Consider the following 27908-nt stretch of genomic DNA (forward strand, 5'->3'; position numbering starts at 1 on the left):
CAAACCTAGTAACTAAATTGAGCACAGTACAATCAATCTTAAAGATCTCAGTGTTGCATTTGACACTGTCGATCATAACATACTATTAGAAAGACTGGAAAACTGGGTCAGGCTTTCTGGGATGGTACTCAAATGGTTCAGGTCATACTTAGAAGGGAGAAGCTATTATGTGAGTCTAGGAGAGCATAAGTCCAAGTGGACGTCCATGAGATGTGGAGTCCCACAAGGCTCAATTCTAGCACCACTCTTGTTTAGCCTGTATGTGGTCCCACTAAGTCAAATAATGAGAAAGAACCAAATTGCCTATCACAGCTATGCTGATGATACCCAGATTTACCTAACATTATCTCCAAATGACTACAGCCCCACTGATTCCCTCTGCCAATATATTGATGAAATTAATAGTTGGATGTGCCATAACTTTCTTCAGTTAAACAAGGAAAAATTGAAGTTTTCAAGGTGAATGCATACCTTGACTCTAGGGGTCAATCAAATAAAAATCAAGTCAGGAATCTTGAGCCCCTTTCACACTGCCATTCCGGCAAATACACGGGTGAAATGTTCTGGCAATTGTTCTCGGGTCGCTAGATTTTGCACTTTCACACTGCCAGTAATGACCCGGGATATGTGTGTGCTTTCACATACAACCCGTGAAGATCCCGTAACGACATGTGACATCAGGGTGTGACGTGTAATGTACGAGTCGAAAACATTAGGCACGTTATACTTTCACTGAAGTAAGCAGACGATATCTGTGTCAGCGCGGAAAGTGAGGAACAAACTGATCTCTGCTTCATTACAGTTTGCACATATTTTTCCTTCGTGAAAGTTGATCTTCCTAAAAACAGCCGGTAAAAGAGTCGCGCATCATCTGGCTTTTGTTCACACCGCGCTCGTCTGGGTTGAACTCAGCAATGTTACTAGGTCCCCGACCCGGGTTCAATGCGGGAATCAGTCCCGGGACATGGTTGCTTTCACACAGGCGGCGACCCGGCAATGTTCCTGCAATATGCCGGGTCCGACATGCAGTGTGAAAGGGGCTTTGGTGATATTCTGGAGACACACCTTAGTTTCAGTAGTCATGTCAAAGCAGTAACTAAATAAGCATACTATCATCTAAAAAACTTTGCAAGAATTAGATGTTTTGTTTCCAGTCAAGACTTGAAGAAACTTGTTTATTTTCTTTTATCACCAGCAGGGTGGACCATTGTAATTGGCTCCTCACCGCCCTTCCCAAAAAGACCATTAGACAGCTGCAGCTCATCCAGAACGCTGCTGCCAGGATTCTGACTAGAACCATAATATCTGAGCATATCACACCCGTCCTCCGGTCCTTACACTGGCTTCCAGTTACTTTAAGGGTTGATTTTAAAGTACCTTTACTAGTTTATAAATCACTCAATGACCTAGGACCAAAACATATTGCAGATATGTTCACTGAATAAACAGACTACTCAGATCACTAGGATGGAGTCAGTTAGAAATACCAAGGGTTCAGACAATACAAGGGTGGTTATTTTAAATAAGTTTTCAATGTTTTTTAAATTGCTTGTTTTATTTTTTGTGATTATTGTTCTTCATGATTATTTTACTTTCTTTTATGTAAAGTCAAGTCAAGTCACCTTTATTTATATAGCACTTTAAACAAAATACATTGCGTCAAAGCAACTGAACAACATTAATTAGGAAAACAGTGTGTCAATAATGCAAAATGACAGTTAAAGGCAATTCATCATTTAATTCACTGATGTCATCTCTGTTCAGTTTAAATAGTGTCTGTGCATTTATTTGCAATCAAGTCAATGATATCGCTGTAGATGAAGTGTCCCCAACTAAGCAAGCCAGAGGCGACAGCGGCAAGGAACCGAAACTCCATCGGTGACAGAATGGAGAAAAAACCTTGGGAGAAACCAGGTTCAGTTGGAGGACCAGTTCTCCTCTGACCAGACGAAACCAGTAGTTCAATTCCAGGCTGCAGCAAAGTCAGATTGTGCAGAAGAATCATCTGTTTCCTGTGGTCTTGTCCTGGTGCTCCTCTGAGACAAGGTCTTTACAGGGGATCTGTATCTGGGCTCTAGTTGTCCTGGTCTCCGCTGTCTTTCAGGGCAGTAGAGGTCCTTTCTAGGTGCTGATCCACCATCTGGTCTGGATACGTACTGGATCCGGGTGACTGCAGTGACCCTCTGATCTGGACACAGACTGGATCTGGTGGCTACAGTGACCTCGGAACAAGAGAGAAACAGACAAATATAAGCGTAGATGCCATTCTTCTAATGGTGTAGCAAGTACATCGGGTGTTATGGGAAGTGTTTCCGGTTTGGATATTAAAAGCATATTAGTGTGTTATGTGTATGCCAGGTTAAAGAGATGGGTCTTTAATCTAGATTTAAACTGCAAGAGTGTGTCTGCCTCCCGAACAATGTTAGGTAGGTTATTCCAGAGTTTAGGCGCCAAATAGGAAAAGGATCTGCCGCCCGCAGTTGATTTTGGTATTCTAGGTATTATCAAATTGCCTGAGTTTTGAGAACGTAGCGGACGTAGAGGAGTATAATGTAAAAGGAGCTCATTCAAATACTGAGGTGCTAAACCATTCAGGGCTTTATAAGTAATAAGCAATATTTTAAAATCTATACGATGTTTGATAGGGAGCCAGTGCAGTGTGGACAGGACCGGGCTAATATGGTCATACTTCCTGGTTCTAGTAAGAACTCTTGCTGCTGCATTTTTGTCTAGCTGTAGTTTGTTTGCTAAATGTGCAGAACAACCACCCAATAAAGCATTACAGTAATCTAACCTTGAGGTCATAAGTGCATGGATTAACATTTCTGCATTTGACATTGAGAGCATAGGCCGTAATTAGGGCCCGAGCACCGATGGTGTGAGGACCCTCTTGGAATTGCTCCGTTTATTAGGGCCCGAGCACCGATGGTGTGAGGACCCTATTGGAATTGCTCCGTTTATTAGGGCCCGAGCACCGATGGTGTGAGGACCCTATTGGAATTGCTCCGTTTATTATTATTATTATTCCGCTTCTCCAAAATGAATCGCATTTTTGAGGGCCTAAACATGCTCAAAAAGTCACCAAATTTTGCACACGCCTTCGAACTGGCGAAAATTTACGTCTGATATGGGTTTCAGAAGTGGGCGTGGTAAAATGGCTCGACAGCGCCACCTATGCACGTTCAGCGGTGTGCGCCTCGAGCTACATTTCACGTACATGTATGAAAATCGGTACACACATGTAACACATCAATACCTACAAAAAAGACTCTTGGAGCAAAATTCTAAACCCAACAGGAAGTCGGTTATTTTTAATATTATGAGCAAATTTTGTGTCATTTTTGCCATTTCCATGCGTTGTATTTTAACGAACTCCTCCTAGAGATTTCTTCAAATCAACACCAAATTTGGTATGCCTAATCTAAAGGTTTTTGCGATGTTAAATTGCGAAGATTTTGAGTTTTCATTGAAGGGCGTGTCCGTGGCGGCCTGGCGAATTTCGATGACTCGCCATGAAAAATGAAGTTGCTATAACTCAGACATACAATGTCCAATCTGCCCCAAACTTCACATGGTTGATAAGACTCTGGAACAGAATAGATTGACATGCCCATATGCAGTTATAGTCATAGCGCCACCTATTGGCAACAGGAAGTGTCATATTTTATGCTGCGAAGAACTACTCCTAGAAATTTTATGACATCAATGTCTTTATTGTGGTCAGTCTAATCTAAAGGCCTGTGCGATGTTAAGTTGTGAAGATCTTGAGTTTTCGTTAAAAGGCGTGTCCATGGTGCCGTCACGAAGTTCGATGTCTTGCCATGGGAATAAAAGATGTTATAACTCAGGCATAAAATGTCCGATCTTCCCCAAACTGCACATGTGTGATAAGAGTCCTGGCCTGAACACATCTGAAGGCCAAAATTCCATCAGGTGTGGCAAAATGGCTCGATAGCGCCACCTATACACTTTCAACAGAGTGCGCCTCGAGCTATGTTTCACGTACATGTACAAAAATCGGTATACACATGTAACACAGCAATACCTACAAAAAAGTCTCTTGGCACGAAATCCGAATCCCAACAGGAAGTCGGTTATTTAGAATTTTCTCTGCAAAATTGGCGTTGTTTTTGCCATTTTCAGGGGTTGTACTTTTTAACGAACTCCTCCTAGAGATTTATTCAGATCAACAACAAACTTGGTCAGTGTAATCTTAAGCCCTTTGCGATGTTAAATTGCGAAGATCTTTAGATTTCGTTAAAGGGCGTGTCCATGGCTGCCTGACAAATTTCGATGTTTCGCCATGAAAAAGGAAGTTGCTGTAACTCAGACATACAATGTCCAATCTGCCCCAAACTTCACATGTTAGATAAAACTTCTGCCCTTAACAGATCTACATGCCCACATTCAGTTATAGTCATAGCGCCACCTATTGGCAACAGGAAGTGACATGTTTTACGCTGCGACAAACTACTCCTATAATTTTTTTGAGATTAACATATATTTTGTGGTCAGTCTAATCTAAAGGCCTGTGCAATGTTAACTTTTGGAGATCTTGAGTTTTTGTTAAAGGGCGTTTCCATGGCGCCATGACAAAATTTGATGTCTTGCCACAGCAAGAGAAGTTGTTGTAACTCAAGCATAAAATGTTCAATCTTCCCCAAACTTCACATGTTTGATAAGAGTCCTGGCCTGAACACATCTGAAGGCCAATATTCCATTATAATGATAGCACCACCTGCTGGCAACGGTAAGATTGGCACATATATGGGATATACTTTGATATATTCCACTTATATTTATGACATTAAATGCATATTTCTCACCGTTCACCTTTTTACTAAAGCAACTCGCTGGTGGTGAGCCCGGGTGCGAGGGCCCGTTCATCGCTGCTTGCAGCTTTAATTATTATTATTATTCCGCTTCTCCAAAATGAATCGCATTTTTGAGGGCCTAAACATGCTCAAAAAGTCACCAAATTTTGCACACGCCTCCGAACTGGCGAAAATTTACGTCTGATATGGGTTTCAGAAGTGGGCGTGGTAAAATGGCTCGACAGCGCCACCTATGCACGTTCAGCGGTGTGCGCCTCGAGCTACATTTCACGTACATGTATGAAAATCGGTACACACATGTAACACACCAATACCTACAAAAAAGACTCTTGGAGCAAAATTCTAAAACCAACAGGAAGTCGGTTATTTGTAATATTATGAGCAAATTTTGTGTAATTTTGGTCATTTCCATACGTTGTATTTTAACGAACTCCTCCTAGAGATTTCTTCAAATCAACACCAAATTTGGTGTGCCTAATCTAAAGGCCTTTGCGATGTTAAATTGCGAAGATCTTGAGTTTTCGTTGAAGGGCGTGTCCGTGGCGGCCTGGCGAATTTTGATGATTTGCCATGAAAAATGAAGTTGCTATAACTCAGACATACAATGTCCAATCTGCCCCAAACTTCACATGTTTGATGAGACTCCTGTCCTGAACAGATTGACATGCCCATATTCAGTTTTAGTCATAGCGCCACCTATTGGAAACAGGAAGTGACATATTTTACGCTGCGACGAACTACTCCTAGAAATTTTATGACATCAATGTCTTTTTTGTGGTCAGTCTAATCTAAAGGCCTGTGCGATGTTCAGTTGTGAAGATCTTGAGTTTTCGTTATAAGGCTTGTTCATGGCACCGCGACGAAGTTCGATGTCTCGCCATGGGAATAAAAGATGTTATAACTCAGGCATAAAATGTCCGATCTTCCCCAAACTTCACATGTATGATAAGAGTCCTGACCTGAACAGATCTGCAGGCCAATATTCCACCGGGTGTGGCAGAATGGCTCGATAGCGCCACCTATACACATTCAACGGAGTGTGCCTCGAGCTATGTTTCACGTACATGTACAAAAATTGGTACACACATGTAACTCACCAACATCTACAAAAAAGTCTCTTGGTACGAAATCCGAATCCCAACAGGAAGTTGGTTATTTTGAATTTTCCCTGCAAAATTGGTGTTGTTTTTGCCATTTTCAGGGGTTGTACTTTAACGAACTCCTCCAAGAGATTTATTCAGATCAACACCAAACTTGGTCAGTGTAATCTTAAGCCCTTTGCCATGGTAAATTGCGAAGGAATTGAGGTTTCGTTATAGGGCGTGTCCATGGCGGCCTGACAAATTTCGATGATTCGCCATGAAAAATGATGGTGCTATAACTCACACATACAATGTCCAATCCGCCCCAAACTTCACATTTTTGATAAAACTCTTCACCTGAACAGATCTACATGCCAATATTCAGTTATAGTCATAGCGCCACCTATTGGCAACTGGAAGTGACATATTTTACACTGTGACAAACTACTCCTAGAAATTTTATGACATCAATGTCTTTTTTGTGGTCAGTCTAATCTAAAGACCTGTGTGATGTTAAGTTGTGAAGATCTTGAGTTTTTGTTAAAAGGCATGTCCATGTCGCCATGACGAAGTTTGATGTCTCGCCATGGGAATAAAAGATGTTATAACTCAGGCATAAAATGTCTGATCTTGCCCAAACTTCACATGTGTGATAAGGGTCCTGGCTTGAACACATCTGAAGGCCAATATTCCATTATAACGATAGCGCCACCTGCTGGCAACGGTAAGATTGGCACATATATGGGATATACTTTGATATATTCCACTTATATTTAGGACATTAAATGCATATTTCTCAACGTTCACCTTTTTACTAAAGCCACACGATGGCGGTGAGCCCGGGTGCGAGGGCCCGTTCATCGCTGCTTGCAGCTTTAATTATTATTAGGGCTCAAGCCTGGAGGGCGAGAGCCCTATTGTTTTCCTTAGGATTATTTGTTATTATTATTATTTTTCTTCAAGGTTTCGGGGGCTTTTGGGGCCCTTAACATGCTTAAAAAGTCTTGAAAATTGGCACACACATTGGAACCTGCGGCCATTAGGGCCGGGCAGAGACTGATACACGGGCGTGGCACAGGGGCTCTACAGCGCCCCCTGGAATACTGAGGGCCATATATCATACATACTTGCTCGTAGACACACGAAACTCGGTACACATGTAGATCTCATCAAACCAAACAACTTTTGTACTGCATGTCATAGGCTCCGCCCAACAGGAAGTTGGATATTTAGGGTTTAGTAATCATATTTTTCGTCAAAGTTGTGGGGGCTTTTGGGGTCCTTAACATACTCAAAAACTCTTGAAAATTTGCGCACACTTTGGAATCTGTGGCCTTTAGGAGCCTGCAGAGGCTGGGACCCGGGCGTGGCACAGGGGCTCTATGGCGCCCCCTGGAACACAGTCATAAATGTTGATGTATAGCTCACACATACTTGCTCGTATTAATATGAAACTCAGTACACATATAGATCTCATCGTGCTGAACAACTTTCGTACTGCATGTCATTCGGCTCCGCCCAACAGGAAGTCAGCTATTTAGAGTTATGTAAAAAGCGCATGCTCTGGAATTTGAAATACTTGTCATAGGTTTTTTTGCCGATTGCCACCAAATTCGGTCAACATGATCTCAAGACATTGGGGATGAAAAATTGCCAGGGGATTTTTGATATCTCGAACGGTTTGCTCGTGGCGAGGTGTTGAAATTATGGCGAGAAATGAGAAACAGGAAGTGTCTAATACCATCCACATACATTTCCTGATTTTAATCAAACTGCATCAGATTATTCGTTGTATGATGTCGATCGCATATATGTGACTATTAGGAGTCAAAGTTATAGCGCCACCAACTGGCAGCAGGAAGTGTGTCATTTTCAAAATGATTTGAATTCAGCATCTTATTTTTACTCGATTTGCTTCAAACTTCATCAGAATAATGTTAAAACACAGCCGATATAAATCTGCTGGGGGGATATTGATATCTAAAAATATTGTTGCCGTGGCAACATGTTAAACTGGAATACTTCTCAGGTGATTTTGAGGCATATAACATGCTTAGAATTTCATCAAACTCAGAACACATATCAGTATTTATGATAACTAGACACTGGCAAAAGTTCATAAGAGGGCGTGGAAGAGGCACTCTATAGCGCCACCTTTTGTCAAAAGTGGCGGTTGTAGTTTTAGCTACAGACACCAAACTCGGTACAAAAATTTTTCTTATCAAGACGGACAACTTTCTAATTCACAGTCATCAGCTACGATCAACAGGAAGTCAGCTATTTTGATTTGAATGTGGATTTTTTTTTACATTTAGCTGTGAATTAATGCATACTGCTCAGAGGAGAGTAACACTATACACACCAAACTTTGTCTACATGATGCCAAAACATTTTAAACAACTTAAATTGCCAATGGATTTTGGATAGCTTAAACGGTTTTGTCGTGGTGATTTTTTTAAATGACAGTAAAAATGGAATTATTAATTTTCCTGCATTTTTAAATTCCAAACACTTCAAAACCTTTTTTCGTACAGAAAAAAAGTCATTCTGAGTAAATATGGATAGTTTCACGACTTTACAACACTGTATGGATAACAGAAAATTAAAAAACTGTCAAACATCTCATCTCACTCTGTCCCTCTGTTTGAGTATATGTGCTTCAGACTTCCATTGTCTGAGAGAAATAGCGCCCCTACAGGTTCAATTCCCGGACTTTTACTTTCACTTTTAAATCGGTTAAAAATACAAATAAATACTTAGATTTAATTCACACTGACAAGCTAAACCAACATATCTGATTATTACCGGTTCAGGGCTCATGGATAAATTATTTCTGGCCAGAGATACGTGAGAAATAGGAGAGATGAATCACCGCTGTGATCACGAGCGTCTGGAGTAAAGAGCTCAGAAAAAACGAATTTATTCCTGTTTTAAAGCTTTTAAAAATAAATTATTACAGCGATATCACACAATCAACCAATTAGAACACACCAAGAGCTAAATTCAGATGTTTTTGAACTGTTTGTGTGAAAATGAATTATTTGCGGCTGCCTATCTGAAATCACCGCCTCCGATCAGCGCGTACAGTGTCGAGCTCAAAACAAACGAATTTATTCTTGTTTAAGAGCTTTTTTAAATAAAATATTACCACAAATGCACACAATAAACCCACTGTAACACTACAAGAGCTAAATGCAGGTGTTTGTGACCCGTTTAAGTGTGAAAGACTATTTGAAAGCGCGACTGGCAGAATAACATATATCTCTCGAGCTGCAGGATTCTGCCTTTCGTCGTATGAACGAACACATCACGGACAAGATTATTTCAAAATACATAATAGAGGTCGGGATCGTTGCGTCACGTCGCAATGCATTGTGGGAATCGCGGTACAGAAGTAGATGTACTGTATAGTAGGCATTAGGTAACGTTGGTCATTTGGTCATTAATTTTGATTATTTTTTGGAAAATGGTTCAGTATTGCTGTATTGTGACCTGCTGTAATCAGTTTCATGATCGACAGGGCAAACGCCTCGTGAATCATATTAGTTTTCAACATTTTCCTACTTGGAAAAAAAACACAAGGTGTCTGAAATCACCAAGAGGCGTCAGATGGCTTGGGTCGCCACTGTACGGAGGGAAACCATCACCTTCGATAATATTATAATACATAGTTATGGTGAGACATGTTGTGTATGGTCTCTCTCTCTCTCACACATACACACACACAAACTCAGACACAAACACATTACGTTTTCTCTAGTTTTTGGCCAGTAAGGGAGTCAGTTTAGTGTCTGTATTTTTTGTTTAAACATTTTCTTTTGACCCAATCCTGAACTTAATTTGCTTTTTGATATTTTTGTGCTGACTGTATTTAACAAATTTGAACAACTTGTTTAAAAAAAAATAAAAAACTGGAACGAACTTCAAAATAGGAAGTTAAGCGTCTTGTTTTGGTGAATGGTGGGTTGTGTCTGAGGTGAATGTTCGTCAATATTATACCGGATTACAGAACTACCGGAGGAAAACAGTGGATTTTTGCAAGTATGATAGGTGAGTAATTACTCCTGAAGTGTAACAAACCCGCATAGACAAGCTTCATAGCTCGCAGAATCTGATAAGTGTGTGTGTGTGTGTGTGTCACCACTGATGCTTGGTTAATGTTAACATTTCCTTAGTGAAAAAGATTGTTTTCTCCACGTTTAATTTGCAGATCCATTTATGATCTGCAGGTGAGCCTCCAGTGACTTTTTAAAAAGTGAAAGTGACATTTTTAAATTGATCGGAGGTGTAAGCGCTCACTCCACAGACCCGGTAGGATAAATTATCAGGGAAACTGAGGCTTGGTAAACTTTCATGTGTTCATAGGGATCGATTCCGCCTACAACCTCTTTTTTTTTTTTTTTTAAAGTAGCGTTGTTTGGCTTCATTATTAAGTTTGTCCGTATAGGTATAGGCAACTTTTTTTGTCACGTTCTATAACTTTTTCTGGATACTGGCTATTATCTTATTACAAACCTGCTTTGCGATGCCTCTAAAATGGCCGCCGTTACCCACAATGCACCATTCCATGACGTCTACGCCCGAGCTCTATAGCTTGGCGACTATAAACGAAAACAGCCACGTGAACATAAACCGTTGAGAAATAAATCTGAAATGGATCTACTGGATTTGAATATTAAGTGACCGCATATACCTGCTTCTGTCTTCAATTTTAATCTATATAAAAAATGTAACTCATTCATCTTGGCTGCTTTTTTTAATGTGTGTACGTATTTATTTATTTATTTATTTATTATTTTGCTCTAACAAGAATTAATCTATATTTAATTAAATCAATTACATTTTATTTTACATTTGATTTGTCCATTTCTGCATCTAAACGCCTAAAAACCTAAAACATGCTCTATTATACTATTGTTAGCAATTTCTTTATCGTCCAATTTATCTGGTGTACACTTTTATTTTCATAATAAACTTGTTTGTTAGATTATACACAGTTACAGTGGTCTATAATAAATATTGACAGGTTTTATTCAAGCTGTTTAGAATGATTGCAGTAGGCAAATTTTTTGAAATGTAAATAAAATAAAAAAAAATTAAATAAATAAATAAATAAAAAACATTGGAAAAGAATAACTGTTGTACATTTTTATACATTTTGTATAATTTCGTAGTTTATGCATTATAGTTATAAAAACAAATACATTTAGCCACTCACATAAAATCTTATAGGCCTTATCCTTTTCTGACAGTTTTAGGGATTTTTAAAAATCCTAAAAAACCTTATTTGTGCTGCAAATAATAATTTCAAACTCAAACAGTAAATAGTCAGTTCATGCTTTATAAAGCCTTGTCCCAATATTAATAGTCAGTAGTAAGCAGTTTATAAATACAGCTATAAAAAGCTTGTTCTTGGTTTATAAGCACATTTATTAAAAAGGAGAGTAAAGGGTCAGTTATCTTCCTATGAAAAATAAAAAAAACAAAAAAAAAACAAACAACAACACAGATTGATACAGAACTCAGAAATTTTATTGTGGATTTATGATAAAATCAGCCTGTAAATGAATTCATACTCCTCCAAGAAGACACAAGTTCACAGCAAACTTTTTTAACATGAAGCTAATATACTGAAGATGTTAAATTGCGAATGGGTTTAGGATACCTTAAATGGTGTGGCCATAGCGATTTATTAAAGTAACATAAAAAAATGCAATCGTTATTTTAGTATATCTTTAAAATTTTTCATTCCAACTCTTCATAATTTTTTATATACGTAGAAGTCATCATTTGAAGGAAGCACAGTAAGTTTCATAGCTTTATCATTTTCAAGAGCCAGCATAAAATTAAAACTATCATAACTTATAAATCAAGCTTGCAATTCTTAGTTCCAATAATGACCACCAGATGGAGCTATAGGATTACTTTTAAATAATTATTGTAAAACAAGTATGATTTAAATCATTTATAGAAATCTTTCAAAGAAAAATAATATGTATTTTATGTATTTTACTGATAAAATGACCCTCACTTAATTAGAATAACAAGCTGAAGTATTGTGAACTGTATATTAAGAATAATTCTTTATAAGCTTTATGGACAGATACGTTTTGAGTGACTCTTGAAGGTTCAGCACCACATCCTCTTTTACCACTGTTTAAAGAATTTATCTTACAGAACAGGTGTGAATGAATTTTGGATAGCTTGAATGATTTTGCGTGGTGATTTTTTGAAATAACAGTAAAAAAGTAACCAGTAAATGTCTTTTATTTTTTTAAAGTGCAGCTTCTAAACACTTCAAAAAAATGTACACATAGCAGACAAGTCATTCTGAGGAAATATGCATAGTTTCATGACTATACAACATTATATGGATGATAGAAAATTAAAAAACTATCATACATCTGATGTCACTCTGTCCCTCTGTCACTGTGGTTAATGTGTGTGTGTGTGTGTGTTTGTGTGTGTGTGTGTTAAGTGAATTAGGTGTGAAACTATCAGGGAGCATTTAGTCTCCAGCGCCAACATTTTACAGAACTGCCACTTTCCTTGAGTCTCAGAATTACAATGTGTCAGGTTCTGAGAGATCTAAGATTCCAAAAAAATATTTAATTAGAATACTATGAAGTATTGTGAAATACTATATATTAAGACTTTATATATAGGCTTAATTAACAGATTAGAGTGACTCGTGAAGGACCAGCACCACCTCCTCTTGTCCGATGGTTTGAGGAATATATCTTCCAGAATCCGGGATTAAGATTTAGGAGCTCATTTTTATTCCACTTCCTTTCCTGAAAGTCTGTCTTGCAGAATTGACTAAAAATTAATCTTCACATTAATTCCTAATTATTTTGCAATTCTTTTTGTCAGTTCTTCTTGACCTGTTTTTCTCTTCCAGCTTTCCTGGACTATTGTATAGCACTCATAAATGATTAAATAAAAAATAATGGTAGTTATTAAGATTGATATGGTTTGGAATTGGTAAAATGTGCTTGGAAAAAAATCACAATAAAACAATGTTTTAATGTTTAATTTGGAATATTAACTGACATGAATGAATGCTATATAAATATTGTTCATGTTAACATAATGTTTATAAATGAAATCTTATTGTAAAGTGTTACTAAAGTTATATATATATATATATTGTTCTGTGTATGTGATTTCAAAGTCTAGATGGGTCGGATTAACCCTTTAACTGCCGTATCCCTTAAAACTTGATTGCCAGAGGGTTACTGTAAATGCTTATGCCCGCTGGGCACAGTTTTCCCGATGCCACCGGGGTGGCGTTGCACTGACGGCTTGAGCCCTCCATCGCTGCTTGCAGCTATATTTATTATTATTATTATTATTAGGGCCCGAGCACCGATGGTGTGAGGACCCTCTTGTTTCTGTGTTGTTTATTATTATTATTATTATTATTATTATTTTTCTGAAACTTTCTCGAAAAGTCATGAAACTTGGCACACACGTCAGAGCTGGAAAAATATTAGGTATGCAATGGTTTGCTAAGGTGGGTGTGGCAAAATGGCTCGACAGCGCCACCTATAAATTTTCAACGAGGTGCATCTTGAGCTACGTTTCACGTGCTTGTATGAAAATCGGTACACACATGTAACACACAAATATCTACAAAAAAGTCTCTTGGTACGAAATCCAAATCCCAACAGGAAGTCAGTTATTATTTTTTTTCTCATCCGAAATTTTGTCATTTTTGCCATTTCCGGGGGTTGTACTTTAACGAACTCCTCCTAGAGATTTATTTAGATCAACACCAAAGTTTGTCAGTGTAATCTAAAGGCCTTTGCGATGTTAAATTGCGAAGATCTAGAGTTTTCGTTTGAGGGCGTGTCTGTGGCGGCTTGGCGAATTTCGATGTTTCGCCATGAAAAATGAAGTTGCCATAACTTAGACATAAAATGTCCAATCTGCACCAAACTTCACATGTTTGATAAGACTCCTGACCTGAACATATCAACATTCCCAAATTTAGTTATAGTCATGGCGCCACCTGCTGGCAACAGGAAGTGAATGCCTTACGCTGCAATGAACTACTCCTAGAAATCTAATAAAATCTAAATTGTGTTATGGTCAGTTTAATCTAAAGGCCTTTGCGATAGTGAATTGTGATTATCTTGAGTTTTCGATAAAGGGTGTGTCCTTGGCGACGTGACAAAGTTTGATGTCTCGCCATGGGAATAAAATTTGTAACTCAGGCATAAAATGTCTGATCTTCCCCAAACTTCACATGTTTGATAAGAGTCCTGGCCTGAACACAACTGAAGGCCAATATTCCATTGGGTGTGGCGAAATGGCTCCATAGCGCCACCTATACATTTTCAACGGAGTGCACCTCGAGCTATGTTTCACGTGCATTTACAAAAATCGGTACACACATGTAACACACCAATACCTACAAAAAAGTCTCTTGGTACGAAATCCGAATCCCAACAGGAAGTCGGTTATTTAGAATTTTCTCTGCAAAATTGGCGGTTTTTTTGCCATTTTCAGGGGTTGTACTTTAACGAACTCCTCCTAGAAATTTATTCCGATCAACACCAAACTTGGTCAGTTAAATCTAAAGGCCTTTGCAATGTTAAATTGCGAAGATCTTGAGGTTTCGATAAAGGGCGTGTCCATGGCGGCCTGACAAATTACGATGTTTCACCATGAAAAAGGAAGTTGCTGTAACTCAGACATACAATGTCCAATCTGCCCCAAACTTCACATGTTAGATAAGACTTCTGCCCTTAACAGATCTACATGCCCATATTCAGTTATAGTCATAGCGCCACCTGCTGGCAACAGTAAGTGACATGTTTTACGCTGCGACAAACTACTCCTAGAAATAGAATTACATTAATGTTTTTTTTTGTGGTCAGTCTAATCTAAAGGCCTGTGAAATGCTAAATTATGGAGATCTTTTTTTTTTTTTTTAAGGGCGTGTCCATGGCGTCATGACAAAATTTGCTGTCTCGCCACAGTAAAGGAAGTTGTTGTAACTCAGGCATAATTTGTTCGATCTTCCCCAAACTTCACATGTTCAATAAGAGTCCTGCCCTGAACACAACTGAAGGCCAATATTCCATTATAATGATAGCGCCACCTGCTGGCAACAGGAAGATTGGCACATATATGGAATAACTTTGATATATTCCACTAATATTTATGAGTTTAAATGCATATTTCTCACCACTCACCTATTTACTAAAGCCACTCGCTGGCGGTGAGCCCGGGTGCGAGGGCCCGTTCATCGCTGCTTGCAGCTTTAATTAGGGCCCGAGCACCGATGGTGTGAGGACCCTCTTGGAATTGCTCCGTTTATTATTATTATTATTATTATTATTATTATTATTATTATTCTTCTTCTCCAAAATGAATCGCATTTTTGAGGGCCTAAACATGCTCGAAAAGTCATGAAACTTTGCACACACCTCAGAACTGGCGAAAATTTACGTCTGATATGGGTTTCAGAAGTGGGTGTGGTAAAATGGCTCAACAGCGCCACCTATACACGTTCAACGGTGTGCGCCTCGAGCTACGTTTCATGTACATGTATGAAAATCGGTATACACATGTAACTCTCCAATACCTACAAAAAAGTCTCTTGGAGCAAAATCCGAAACCCAACAGGAAGTCGGTTATTACTAATATTATGAGCAAATTTTGTGTCATTTTTGTCATTTCCATGCGTTGTATTTTAACGAACTCCTCCTAGAGATTCATTCAGATCAACACCAAATTTGGTATGCCTAATCTGAAGGCCTTTGCGATGTTAAATTGCGAAGCTTTTGAGTTTTCGTTAATGGGCGTGTCCGTGGCGGCCTGGCAAATTTCGATGATTCGCCATGAAACAGGAAGTTGCTATAACTCAGACATACAATGACCAATCTGCCCCAAACTTCACATGTTTGATAAGACTCCTGACCTGAACAGATTGACATGCCCATATTCAGTTATAGTCATAGCGCCACCTATTGGCAACAGGAAGTGACATATTTTACACTGCGATGAACTACTCCTAGAAATTTTATGACATCAATGTATTTTTTGTGGTCAGTCTAATCTAAAGGCCTGTGCGATGTTAAGTTGTGAAGATCTTGAGTTTTCGTTAAAAGGCGTGTCCATGGCGCCGTCACGAAGTTCGATGTCTCGCCATGGGAATAAAATATGTTATAACTCAGGCATAAAATGTCCGATCTTCCCCAAACTGCACATGTGTGATAAGAGTCCTGGCCTGAACACATCTGAAGGCCAAAATTCCATCAGGTGTGGCAAAATGGCTCGATAGCGCCACCTATACACTTTCAACAGAGTGCGCCTCGAGCTATGTTTCAAGTACATGTACAAAAATCGGTATACACATGTAACACAGCAATACCTACAAAAAAGTCTCTTGGTATGAAATCCGAATCCCAACAGGAAGTCGGTTATTTAGAATTTTCTCTGCAAAATTGGCGTTTTTTTGGCCATTTTCAGGGGTTGTACTTTAACGAACTCCTCCTAGAGATTTATTCAGATCAACACCAAACCTTGTCAGTGTAATCTTAAGCCCTTTGCGATGTTAAATTGCGAAGATCTTTAGATTTCGTTAAAGGGTGTGTCCATGGCGGCCTGACAAATTTCGATGTTTCGCCATGAAAAAGGAAGTTGCTGTAACTCAGACATACAATGTCCAATCTGCCCCAAACTTCACATGTTAGATAAAACTTCTGCCCTTAACAGATCTCCATGCCCACATTCAGTTATAGTCATAGCGCCACCTATTGGCAACAGGAAGTGACATGTTTTACGCTGCGACAAACTACTCATATCATTTTTTTGAGATTAACATATATTTTGTGGTCAGTCTAATCTAAAGGCCTGTGCAATGTTAACTTTTGGAGATGTTGAGTTTTTGTTAAAGGGCGTTTCCATGGCGCCATGACAAAATTTGATGTCTTGTCCACAGCAAGAGAAGTTGTTGTAACTCAAGCATAAAATGTTCAATCTTCCCCAAACTTCACATGTTTGATAAGAGTCCTGGCCTGAACACATCTGAAGGCCAATATTCCATTATAATGATAGCGCCACCTGCTGGCAACGGTAAGATTGGCACATATATGGGATATACTTTGATATATTCCACTTATATTTAGGACATTAAATGCATATTTCTCAACGTTCACCTTTTTACTAAAGCCACACGATGGCGGTGAGCCCGGGTGCGAGGGCCCGTTCATCGCTGCTTGCAGCTTTAATTATTATTATTATTCTTCTTCTCCAAAATGAATCGCATTTTTGAGGGCCTAAACATTCTCGAAAAGTCATGAAACTTTGCACACACCTCAGAACTGGCGAAAATTTACGTCTGATATGGGTTTCAGAAGTGGGTGTGGCAAAATGGCTCAACAGCGCCACCTATACACGTTCAACGGTGTGCGCCTCGAGCTACGTTTCATGTACATGTATGAAAATCGGTATACTCATGTAACTCTCCAATACCTACAAAAAAGTCTCTTGGAGCAAAATCCGAAACCCAACAGGAAGTCGGTTATTACTAATATTATGAGCAAATTTTGTGTCATTTTTGTCATTTCCATGCGTTGTATTTTAACGAACTCCTCCTAGAGATTCATTCAGATCAACACCAAATTTGGTATGCCTAATCTGAAGGCCTTTGCGATGTTAAATTGCGAAGCTTTTGAGTTTTCGTTAATGGGCGTGTCCGTGGCGGCCTGGCGAATTTCGATGATTCGCCATGAAACAGGAAGTTGCTATAACTCAGACATACAATGACCAATCTGCCCCAAACTTCACATGTTTGATGAGACTCCTGACCTGAACAGATTGACATGCCCATATTCAGTTATAGTCATAGCGCCACCTATTGGCAACAGGAAGTGACATATTTTACACTGCGATGAACAACTCCTAGAAATTTTATGACATCAATGTATTTTTTGTGGTCAGTCTAATCTAAAGGCCTGTGCGATGTTAAGTTGTGAAGATCTTGAGTTTTCGTTAAAAGGCGTGTCCATGGCGCCGTCACGAAGTTCGATGTCTCGCCATGGGAATAAAATATGTTATAACTCAGGCATAAAATGTCCGATCTTCCCCAAACTGCACATGTGTGATAAGAGTCCTGGCCTGAACACATCTGAAGGCCAAAATTCCATCAGGTGTGGCAAAATGGCTCGATAGCGCCACCTATACACTTTCAACAGAATGCGCCTCGAGCTATGTTTCACGTACATGTACAAAAATCGGTATACATATGTAACACACCAATACCTACAAAAAAGTATCTTGGTACGAAATCCGAATCCCAACAGGAAGTCGGTTATTTAGAATTTTCTCTGCAAAATTGGCGTTGTTTTTGCCATTTTCAGGGGTTGTACTTTAACGAACTCCTCCTAGAGATTTAGTCAGATCAACACCAAACCTGGTCAGTGTAATCTTAAGCCCTTTGCGATGTTAAATTGCGAAGATCTTTAGATTTCGTTAAAGGGCGTGTCCATGGCGGCCTGACAAATTTCGATGTTTCGCCATGAAAAAGGAAGTTGCTGTAACTCAGACATACAATGTCCAATCTGCCCCAAACTTCACATGTTAGATAAAACTTCTGCCCTTAACAGATCTACATGCCCACATTCAGTTATAGTCATAGCGCCACCTATTGGCAACAGGAAGTGACATGTTTTACGCTGCGACAAACTACTCCTATATTTTTTTTGAGATTAACATATATTTTGTGGTCAGTCTAATCTAAAGGCCTGTGCAATGTTAACTTTTGGAGATCTTGAGTTTTTGTTAAAGGGCGTTTCCATGGCGCCATGACAAAATTTGATATCTTGCCACAGCAAGAGAAGTTATTGTAACTCAAGCATAAAATGTTCAATCTTCCGCAAACTTCACATGTTTGATAAGAGTCCTGGCCTGAACACATCTGAAGGCCAATATTCCATTATAATGATAGCGCCACCTGCTTGCAACGGTAAGATTGGCACATATATGGGATATACTTTGATATATTCCACTTATATTCAGGACATTAAATGCATATTTCTCAACGTTCACCTTTTTACTAAAGCCACACGATGGCGGTGCGCCCGGGTGCGAGGGCCCGTTCATCGCTGCTTGCAGCTTTAATTTAGATATATTTTTGAGAGCACTTTTTTAGGCACATTACTTTTATTTGGTCTGGGGATCCCTGACAATTTTTATATTTATTATTATTTGCGTTACCACTTTAAAATAGATTTTTTTTTCTTCTAGCGTATAGTCAGAAAACGTAAAGAAAACCTGTCCTATCACTTGAGGCAAACATCCATCCCTTTTTTAAAAGTCTGTGTTAAAAGAGAGCTGCCCGTTGTGCTATTTAACTAAGCTGACTGCTATATCCTATATCCAGCTTAGGTGTGCTCTCCCTTTATTTTATTATTTGTGTATATACTGTTAAAAATACAGTTTGTTAAATCTGTTGGCGATCAAACATTCTATAACACTACTCATCCTACTGTAAGTACTTGATACATTAGCAGCACAGTGCGAGTCGTTCAAACTATTATCATATAATTTACATCTCTATGATGTTGATATACCAGAAGTGAGGCTAGCCTCCCCTACAAGGTTTCTTTTCTCAACATTCCTCATCGCTGAAAGTGAACACTTGATGCTGATTGGCTAAAATATATATATATATATTTTTTAAACCATTGGAGCCACAAGAGCTAACATGTATTTTAAATGGATTTTAGACTAGTAAGCTTGCAAAGAGTGCTCATAAACTCTAAAAAGCTGTCACTCTTTGGTTAGTGGGTATATACACAATGTATTATAACATACAGTACAGACCAAAAGTTTGGACACACCTTCTCATTCAAAGAGTTTTCTTTATTTTCATGACTATGAAAATTGTAGTCACACTGAAGGCATCAAGGACTATTTGACCAAGAAGGAGAATGATGGGGTGCTGCGCCGGAGGACCTGGCCTCCACAGTCACCGGACCTGAACCCAATCGAGATTGGTTTAGGGGTAAGCTGGACCGCAGAGTGAAGGCAAAAGGGCCAACAAGTGCTAAGCATCTCTCGGGGAACTCCTTCAAGACTGTTGGAAGAACATTTCAGGTGACTACCTCTTGAAGCTCATCAAGAGAATGCCAAGAGTGTGCAAAGCAGTAATCAAAGCAAAAGGTGGCTACTTTGAAGAACTTAGAATATGACATATTTTCAGTTGTTTCACACTTTTTTGTTATGTATATAATTCCATATATAATTCCATAGTTTTGGTGCCTTCAGTGTGAATCTACAATTTTCATAGTCATGAAAATAAAGAAAATTCTTTGAATGGGAAGGTGTGTCCAAACTTTTGGTCTGTACTGTACATTATGCTGCAACCCCCCCCCCCCCCCCCCAACACACACACACACTAAATCCTAACCCTATCTGAGATGCATTTCTGTCGTCTTCTTGTGCTTTAATGCTTTAAAATAGCTTAATGTTTAAACTAGCAAGGCTTAAATATACATGTTTATAATAAGCTTCCGTGACAATGCACAGCAGTGGGCTTTCAATTTTCCTGAGCACTTTCATGCTGGCCTTGAGCAGTTGGTTGAAATCGCTAAGCCCCGTACCTCACCAATATATATTGATAATCCCTCATATTATCATGACAAAATGACAGTTTTAATTATATGCTTGTCAGTAGGAATAACACTTCACAAGACTCAATTTTACATCAATAAAAATTAACATGTGATTTTCTTTTTTTTCTTTTTTACCTGGCAGCGGGTACCTTTCACGAGCGGGCGTCAAAAGAAAAGGGTGGTTTGGTCTTGTAGCAGAGAGAAGTGGAAAACAACGTCATGAGGGCAGACAATTTCTAGATGTTGATTTTACAAGAATGGTCAGAATAAGCATTGCAAAAGCATTCTGATCCTGATACCAGAACAAAGTGCATACTTAAACTGTAAATGTGTTGTTACCAGTTTTTTTAATTAGATACCCGCTGATAGGGAGCTGCATTTAAATGGTGCCATACGTGTTTTTGTTTGTTATGGACGGCTTCAGTGATGAAAGAGAGCACTCTGTATATATCCCAATCACTATTACAATAAAAGTTGCGTTTTTCATGCTATTAACACACTACATGGTGCACAGATTCAGGGGTGACAACTGCATATATGAATGCAAGAGTGAATCCTCTAAATTATTGTTCTGTTCTGATGTCTGTACTGATGTTGAAATGACCTACAGAGATTATAGCAACAGACGGAATGTGTTTTTGTTATTAATTTTATTACTGATTTGACATGATATTTTTAAACAATGATTGCTTAATTTAAAATATTTGAACATTCTAATGTTTTAATACATAATTTACTTGAAAATATAAGTTGTGAATTGTAAAAATAAAGCAGTGTGTTTTAGGTGTAGTGAGAGGCCTACCCCTAGTTTCTTTGACCAGGGTTCAACACTTGGTGCTACGCCACTATAAACGTTACCATCTTGTGGCCCTGCTTTAGTTTGTTAAATTATTAAAATATAATGCACACCTGAGGTATAACAGCCACGTTGCATCACCACCTCAGATGTTATTATTATTTTAACAATTTAATGACATGTTGTCAATTATTCCTTACATAAATGCCTACACAGTTCACTAATAAGTACTTTTTACTTGTAATACTTAAGTACAATAAAAAGCATATACTATATACTTTTATTCAAGACAAATTGGATTGTATTCAAGAAAAAAAATATTTTTACTTTACCATCACTTTACCATTCAAACAAATAGCAAATGCTGTACTTTATATAGTACAGTAAGTAGATGTTCTGTTAAAATGTATGAGTATAATAACAGGCAAAAAAAAAAAAAAACCAAATTGAACTTTCAGTAAACCAAACATATGTTTATTTTGTCTTTTTGTACCTTGACCAGCCATGTTTTTAACTGATGTATGTCACTTCAATGTATTTCTTCAAAATAAAATGCAATTATATGGCTCATCCAGACACTTGGCATCTGTAAAAAAGGAAATTCTTGCACATATCTTGTGTGGATGTATTATTATTTATTTCATAATAAATAACAATGACAAACACAAATTAACTTAATTTAGGTCAAATTCTTGCTCTTTACTTTAATAGCTTTAATACTTTAATAGACTCTAGAATAATTTTGAAAAGTACAGCATTGAACAGTACATTTAAAAAAAAATTATACGAAAATATTTCTATAAATGTACTTCAGAAAGGCAGTTTACACCAGATACACATTTATAAGAATAAACACGCTGATTTGTCACTCCTACCTTGCCTCTGGAAACAACCTGAAGAGCTACCGAACTCGTTTTGCAGGGTCTGAGATTTTATTTCCTTATCAAATGATCTGCATATAAAATCTTCCTGGAATTAACGTGTCTGCGCAGGTCAACAGTAACGTAGACATGTTTGATGGCCTCATTCATACCTCATTCATAAGAGTCATCATATAAGTTTATATAGATTTTTTTGTTTGTTTCTGACCCCCAAAAAAGTTAAGTGTTTGTAAATATTTTAATTTTTAATACCAATTTTCACTCTGTATAAAACAGTAAACACTGACGAGACTTTATCGCGCTGTATCTATGCCCTCCTTCAAAGTCCATCCCACATGAGCAAGTAGGTTTGATAATAATATTAAAATAAAAGGGTCAGTTTATTCTATTTATATAGACTGTTCTGAAACCACATATTTAGTATTATTATAGGGAACAAAATATAATTTCTCAATATGACACATATGTGACCCTGGACCACAAAATCTGTCTTAAGCATCAATTAATAAATAAAATGTATTATAAGATAAAAAAAAAGCAATCTAAATAGGGAGAAAATCATCTTTAAAATTGTCGAAATGAAGTTCTTAGCTATGCTTATTACTAATCAAATATCATCAGGTCTTCTCTGTCACACACTCTCTGTCACACGCTCTCTGTCACACATTCCCCTACAAAAATAGATATTGTCTCAACATTATCTTTCTTTATCAATAATTTTGTTGTGCACAAGTTTTTAACATTTTAACAGTCCAAGGATTGTCCTGAACTTGATAGTTCAATTTCAAAACAATGTTATGAAAAAGAACAGTCCATTAGTGCCTCAAAGTGCAAAATTTAAAGATTCTTGAAACAGAAATCTTTATTTTTGGAGGATTTCAAGAGTCCAAAATGTCCAAAGCAATATTCCTCAAATAAAACAGTCCATCAGTTCCCCAGATGTCAGACTGTGATAATTCAAAGAAACTAAAGATGTCACTCAAGTACACAGTCTCAATACAAATTTAAAAGTTCATGGCTCCTGATTGGTGGACTCCATACACAGAAGGCAAATGATAACAGTATTGCTGAACAGGTGGCAAACAGGTCGACGGTCCATGAGCAGACACATAAGGTAAGTGCTGTTGGTAGGTAATGGTTCAAGATTCTCAGATCCATTAACATGGTTAAAGTACTTGTGGTGATACATAATGGAAGCCTGCTTGATAAATGACCAAAGAAGAATGCCAAAATTATTCTGTGAAATAAGATTTTCTTATCAAAGTGATCACATGTTATGTTGCAAAAATGAGTAAACTCTTCTGAAATTTACTTAAAAAGTGTATAGGTTTAAGGTTATTTTTGATCAACATGTAAGTATATTGAACAAAAACGTTAAAAGATATTTAATTTCCTGACAGTTAAAAGTGTTACATACAGTAGCACACTAGATCAGTAGCACACTAAATCATATTCGCACTTAATGCTGGCAGCAGTGGAACCACTTGGGAGAGAACTGTAAGGTGACTTTTTTCTTAGCATAAAAGAAGACAATGGTACAAGAGGAATACCAAATTATTGTTTTAAGTGTTAAAGGTGCCATCTGTCATGTCTGGCAAAAAAATCAAGTCATACTCCACATTCCATACCAGATGGGGACAGTATGCCTCAATTAAGTGAATTGGTCTAATCTAGAGTAACAAACGAGAAACGGCATTGTCTCTATGCTCCGCCCCTACCTTCACAACAAACCCTACAGTCATAGCCGAAGCCTAAGAAGAACGTTTTGCCTCCAGAGGAACGTTGGGTGATGTCAAGTGATTTTGAAACATGACATCTTCAAGCTACTCCCCTTCACCTTTACCAGTGAATATGTTCCGTTTTGTACGTTTTGTTCATATTACATTTTGAGTTGTATATACACATTATTTGAATTAAATTAATTTGACAGACAGCATTCTGTCAACATCATTGGTCAACATCAGACAGCTGATGTTGACCAAGCTAGTGCCAACCAACGTAACCAGAGCGGCCAACTCTCAAGCATTCACCGTGAGACACACGCAATTGACTCTTTTCACACACTTTCACGCCACACATCAATTTTTCTCACGCACAGAAAAACCACGAAGCAAAGAGGACACGGAGACTAACAGACTAGACAGAGCAGGTTAGTTATGATATAAAAAAAATGGGTAAGTTAGTGCTAGCTAATTATCAAACACAGCAACGGTTAGCCATCGCTAACATTAGCACGTTTATCGAACAGCCTTCGATACATTTCTATGTTATAACTTACCAATCCAAAAGAAATGTTGCAAGTTCGGAGTCGAACCTCATTTCTTTCAGGTCAATCAGTTGTCTCCAGCGACTGAAAGCAGTGCTGATGTTTACCCTGGTTCGGCTACTTTTCTTATCGGATTTGATTTGTGATTCCGAGCGTGGTTGTTTCCCTGTAGCGGGTGGTGGTCTCTTGCCAAGGGCTTGAGCCATCCTTCCTCTCTCTTCCCTGAACTGAAATGAAGTACTGCACAGTAAAAACAGAAGTGTTAATTTAACTCCTAAAGAGTTGAATTTGACTCCGTTTCAGATAACATTTGGTCCCACTCAAAATCAGTGTAAAATTTACTCTTTGGTCAGTGTCAAATTTTTAGAGTTAATTCTACTCAATATTGTGTAAAAAATAACAATGAAATGTGTAAAATTATTTAACACTGTAGTTTAATCACACTGTTAAGAGTAATATAATTACACAGTATAGAGTTATTTATCTACATTTTAAAAAATGACACTTTCTAAGTGTAATATTTACTTTTCATTTCTCTACAGTGTTTAAAAAAAATATATGAATCATAAGATGCAGTGTTAATGAATTATATATATATCAACTACTATCCAAATAAAAACAGAGCACAATAACAGTAGATCACAGAACTCACAATTTATTGTGAAAAAAATAAAGCATTTCAGTGTTATTGAAATTACATTGCAAACCCATTGCCTCGTCTCTGACAAAAACATGTATAAAATCATAAAAAATGTTACCAGAGAAAGCAATATGGCATGACAAGGAGAGTTGTGTCATTCCCTCCATATGACATTTGTATGTCAAAAGGCCTAGGGTAATGCAGGTTGTCGACATGAAAAAAAACAAAATCCTGCTTTGTTCTGATCACCTCATATGCATGGAAATGTTCTTGAAAAGTAATTGTACCTAAAGGCACTGTGAGTAGCAACAGTTTTTCACACATTATCAGAACTGACTCAATCTGATAAAACACGGGCACTTCAGATTCAACTTTGCCACAGATAACCAAGTTTGGGCGATAAACAAACCCATTATGTTTAGCCCAATTAACCTTCATAACCTGAATGCTACTGGGCACTTGCATTGCCATAGCAATTTCAGAACCTCCTTTTACCATATTTAAAGACACCATTTTTCCTGGACCAATGTCTAATCGACTAAAAGTTGTTGAACTTTGCCAACTATATGCCATATGATTCTGATGCTTTTTTGCCAGTGTTTTAGTAATATTTTTAAATGATTTAAGCTGTTTTTTGAAAAAATTATGCTTGCCCTCATACCTCATACACCAACTATGCAGGACAGGCCCAATTTTCTGGATGCAGCGGGGATAGTGGATAAGAAAATGGTGCTTTGGTAAAAGGTTTTTCTGAGGATACAACTTCTTAAACAGTGTGTGGTGATCCACAATTAAATGTTTTAAATATACACACAAACCTTGAGATAACATGGGCGAAAATATAATGTTTATTATTTGAAACAGTAAAAGAAGCAGGCCCCAGTGTTGGTCAATAGAAGTTACTAAATCTCCAAAGATAAGAGGAACATTTCGAAGTAAGCACCAGGACTGAACTGCATTCAGTCCCAAATCATTAGATCCTTCACCTAAATTAACAGCTACAGGCCTGTTGTTTCTCTCCATGAAACCATAATCAAAACTTTGTATTCTTGAATTTATTTCTGCTGATGTAACATGTTTTTCCTTCAAATACAGAAATAATAACTTCAATTCGTACTGGCCCACCCCTTCTAACACATCATGCATCACATCAACTGAGAAATTCTCTGTTGTGTGAAAATACTCCAATGAATTTAATATGCATGACCTTTTCACGCCAAAAACGTATGGAAGGGATGGATTACAAGCCATTTCTTGACAGTGAGCAGTGTGTATATCTTTGGTGCGCAAAACTACTTTGGAAGAATCTTCAGAGAATTCTGTCTGAAAGTCCTCCTTTTCTGCTAAACAGAACCTGCAACAGTACCTTGCACTGAAAGACTCCACCAGACCAAACAAACTATGCAAACCCAAATTATCACCTGTAACCTGTACTACAGTGCCACGAACAAAACCATTGAATAATGGAATCTCAATACCATCACTCTCTAACAGTTTAATGTCTCGAACAATGGGAGCAAAAATTTCATTAAAACCATACCGTTTAACATCTTGAGTATGAAATAAGGCGCACAGGTGTATGTTAGCCAAGAAAGAATTCCATTTTGGAGAGAAGTTTCTTAAAGTAAAATATACTCCACCCAATTTATGAAAACCTCGCTTAGGACCCAGAGGGTTGGCGACCTCAAAGTCATCATAGAACATCTGGATCTGTATTGTCTGCTTCTCAGTTGAGAACAGGGGGTGACTTTTAAAAAAAGATCCATCACAAATATCTCTCAGTCTAGAGTCGCTGGTAGCTGAGCTTTGCAACATTTCTGCAACATACTGACTTTTAAATATTGACTGCAGTGTAGATAAAATTGGAATATACATGAATTTATCTTGAACTACTACCTGATCATATGTACCAGTCTTTTTATTTCGTCTTGTGTCAAATCTCGAACCAATCACACATTCAAGTGGTTCTACTATTTCCCACTTGTCAGTCATAAATTTTGATCGCTTGTATTCCGAATTTAGAATTGTGAAAGGATTCTCTAACCCCTCAAAACACGCCTCAACTTTCTTGCACATTTCCGTTTCTCTTTCATTACTAAATACATGCTTTATCACTGTCTCTTTAGCATGCTGATGGATATCTTGAACAATCTCTTCCATGGAAATCACTACAGAATTCAGTGTACTTTGACCAACACCTGCCGCCTTTAGATCAGAAATTACAGCTGAACAACTATTTACAATGTAGCAGGTATTTTTACCTCAATTTTTGCATATGGCACCTTTAAAATCTAGCAGAAGTAGCACAAAATTCAAAAACAATGGACATGTAATTAAGACTGCTGAAATACTCAGGTCTTCACTTTAAGCTTTTATTTAGTGTTGAGTGAATTTTTGCTAGAAAAGGAGCAGGAGATATAACATGCAAGTGTTTCAGAGGAAAACAAAAGCTTTGAAAAGAGTGACACTTTTTCTCACAGAGTATGACCCAGCCTGCAGAAGTGACATGCATGCTTGTTGTCACACATTAATTGCCTAATGTAGCCAAAGCAAAATAAACTTCTTAAAATAAAATTATTTTTGCTCAAAGTTCTTTATAGGCCTCTTCCATTCCATATTTCCATTTCTCCAGATACTCTTTCTGATTAGAGGGAGGAGCTTATGAATTTAGTACAAATAACACGACGAAAGGAAGTCTTGGAGATATTCCTTATATAGCACATAGCATAAATTAGTACAGCCCTAATACAACTTAACACATTTCACAGAATACAGAAT

General features: G+C 37.8%; 1 protein-coding gene across 1 annotated transcript in view; it reads left to right on the top strand.

Annotated features, from left to right (window-relative positions):
- Positions 1-27908, top strand: part of LOC113047539 (uncharacterized) — a 402993-nt gene that overhangs the window by 186138 nt on the left and 188947 nt on the right.

This window comes from Carassius auratus, chromosome 28 (assembly GCF_003368295.1).
Source record: "Carassius auratus strain Wakin chromosome 28, ASM336829v1, whole genome shotgun sequence".
Lineage (NCBI taxonomy): Eukaryota > Metazoa > Chordata > Actinopteri > Cypriniformes > Cyprinidae > Carassius > Carassius auratus.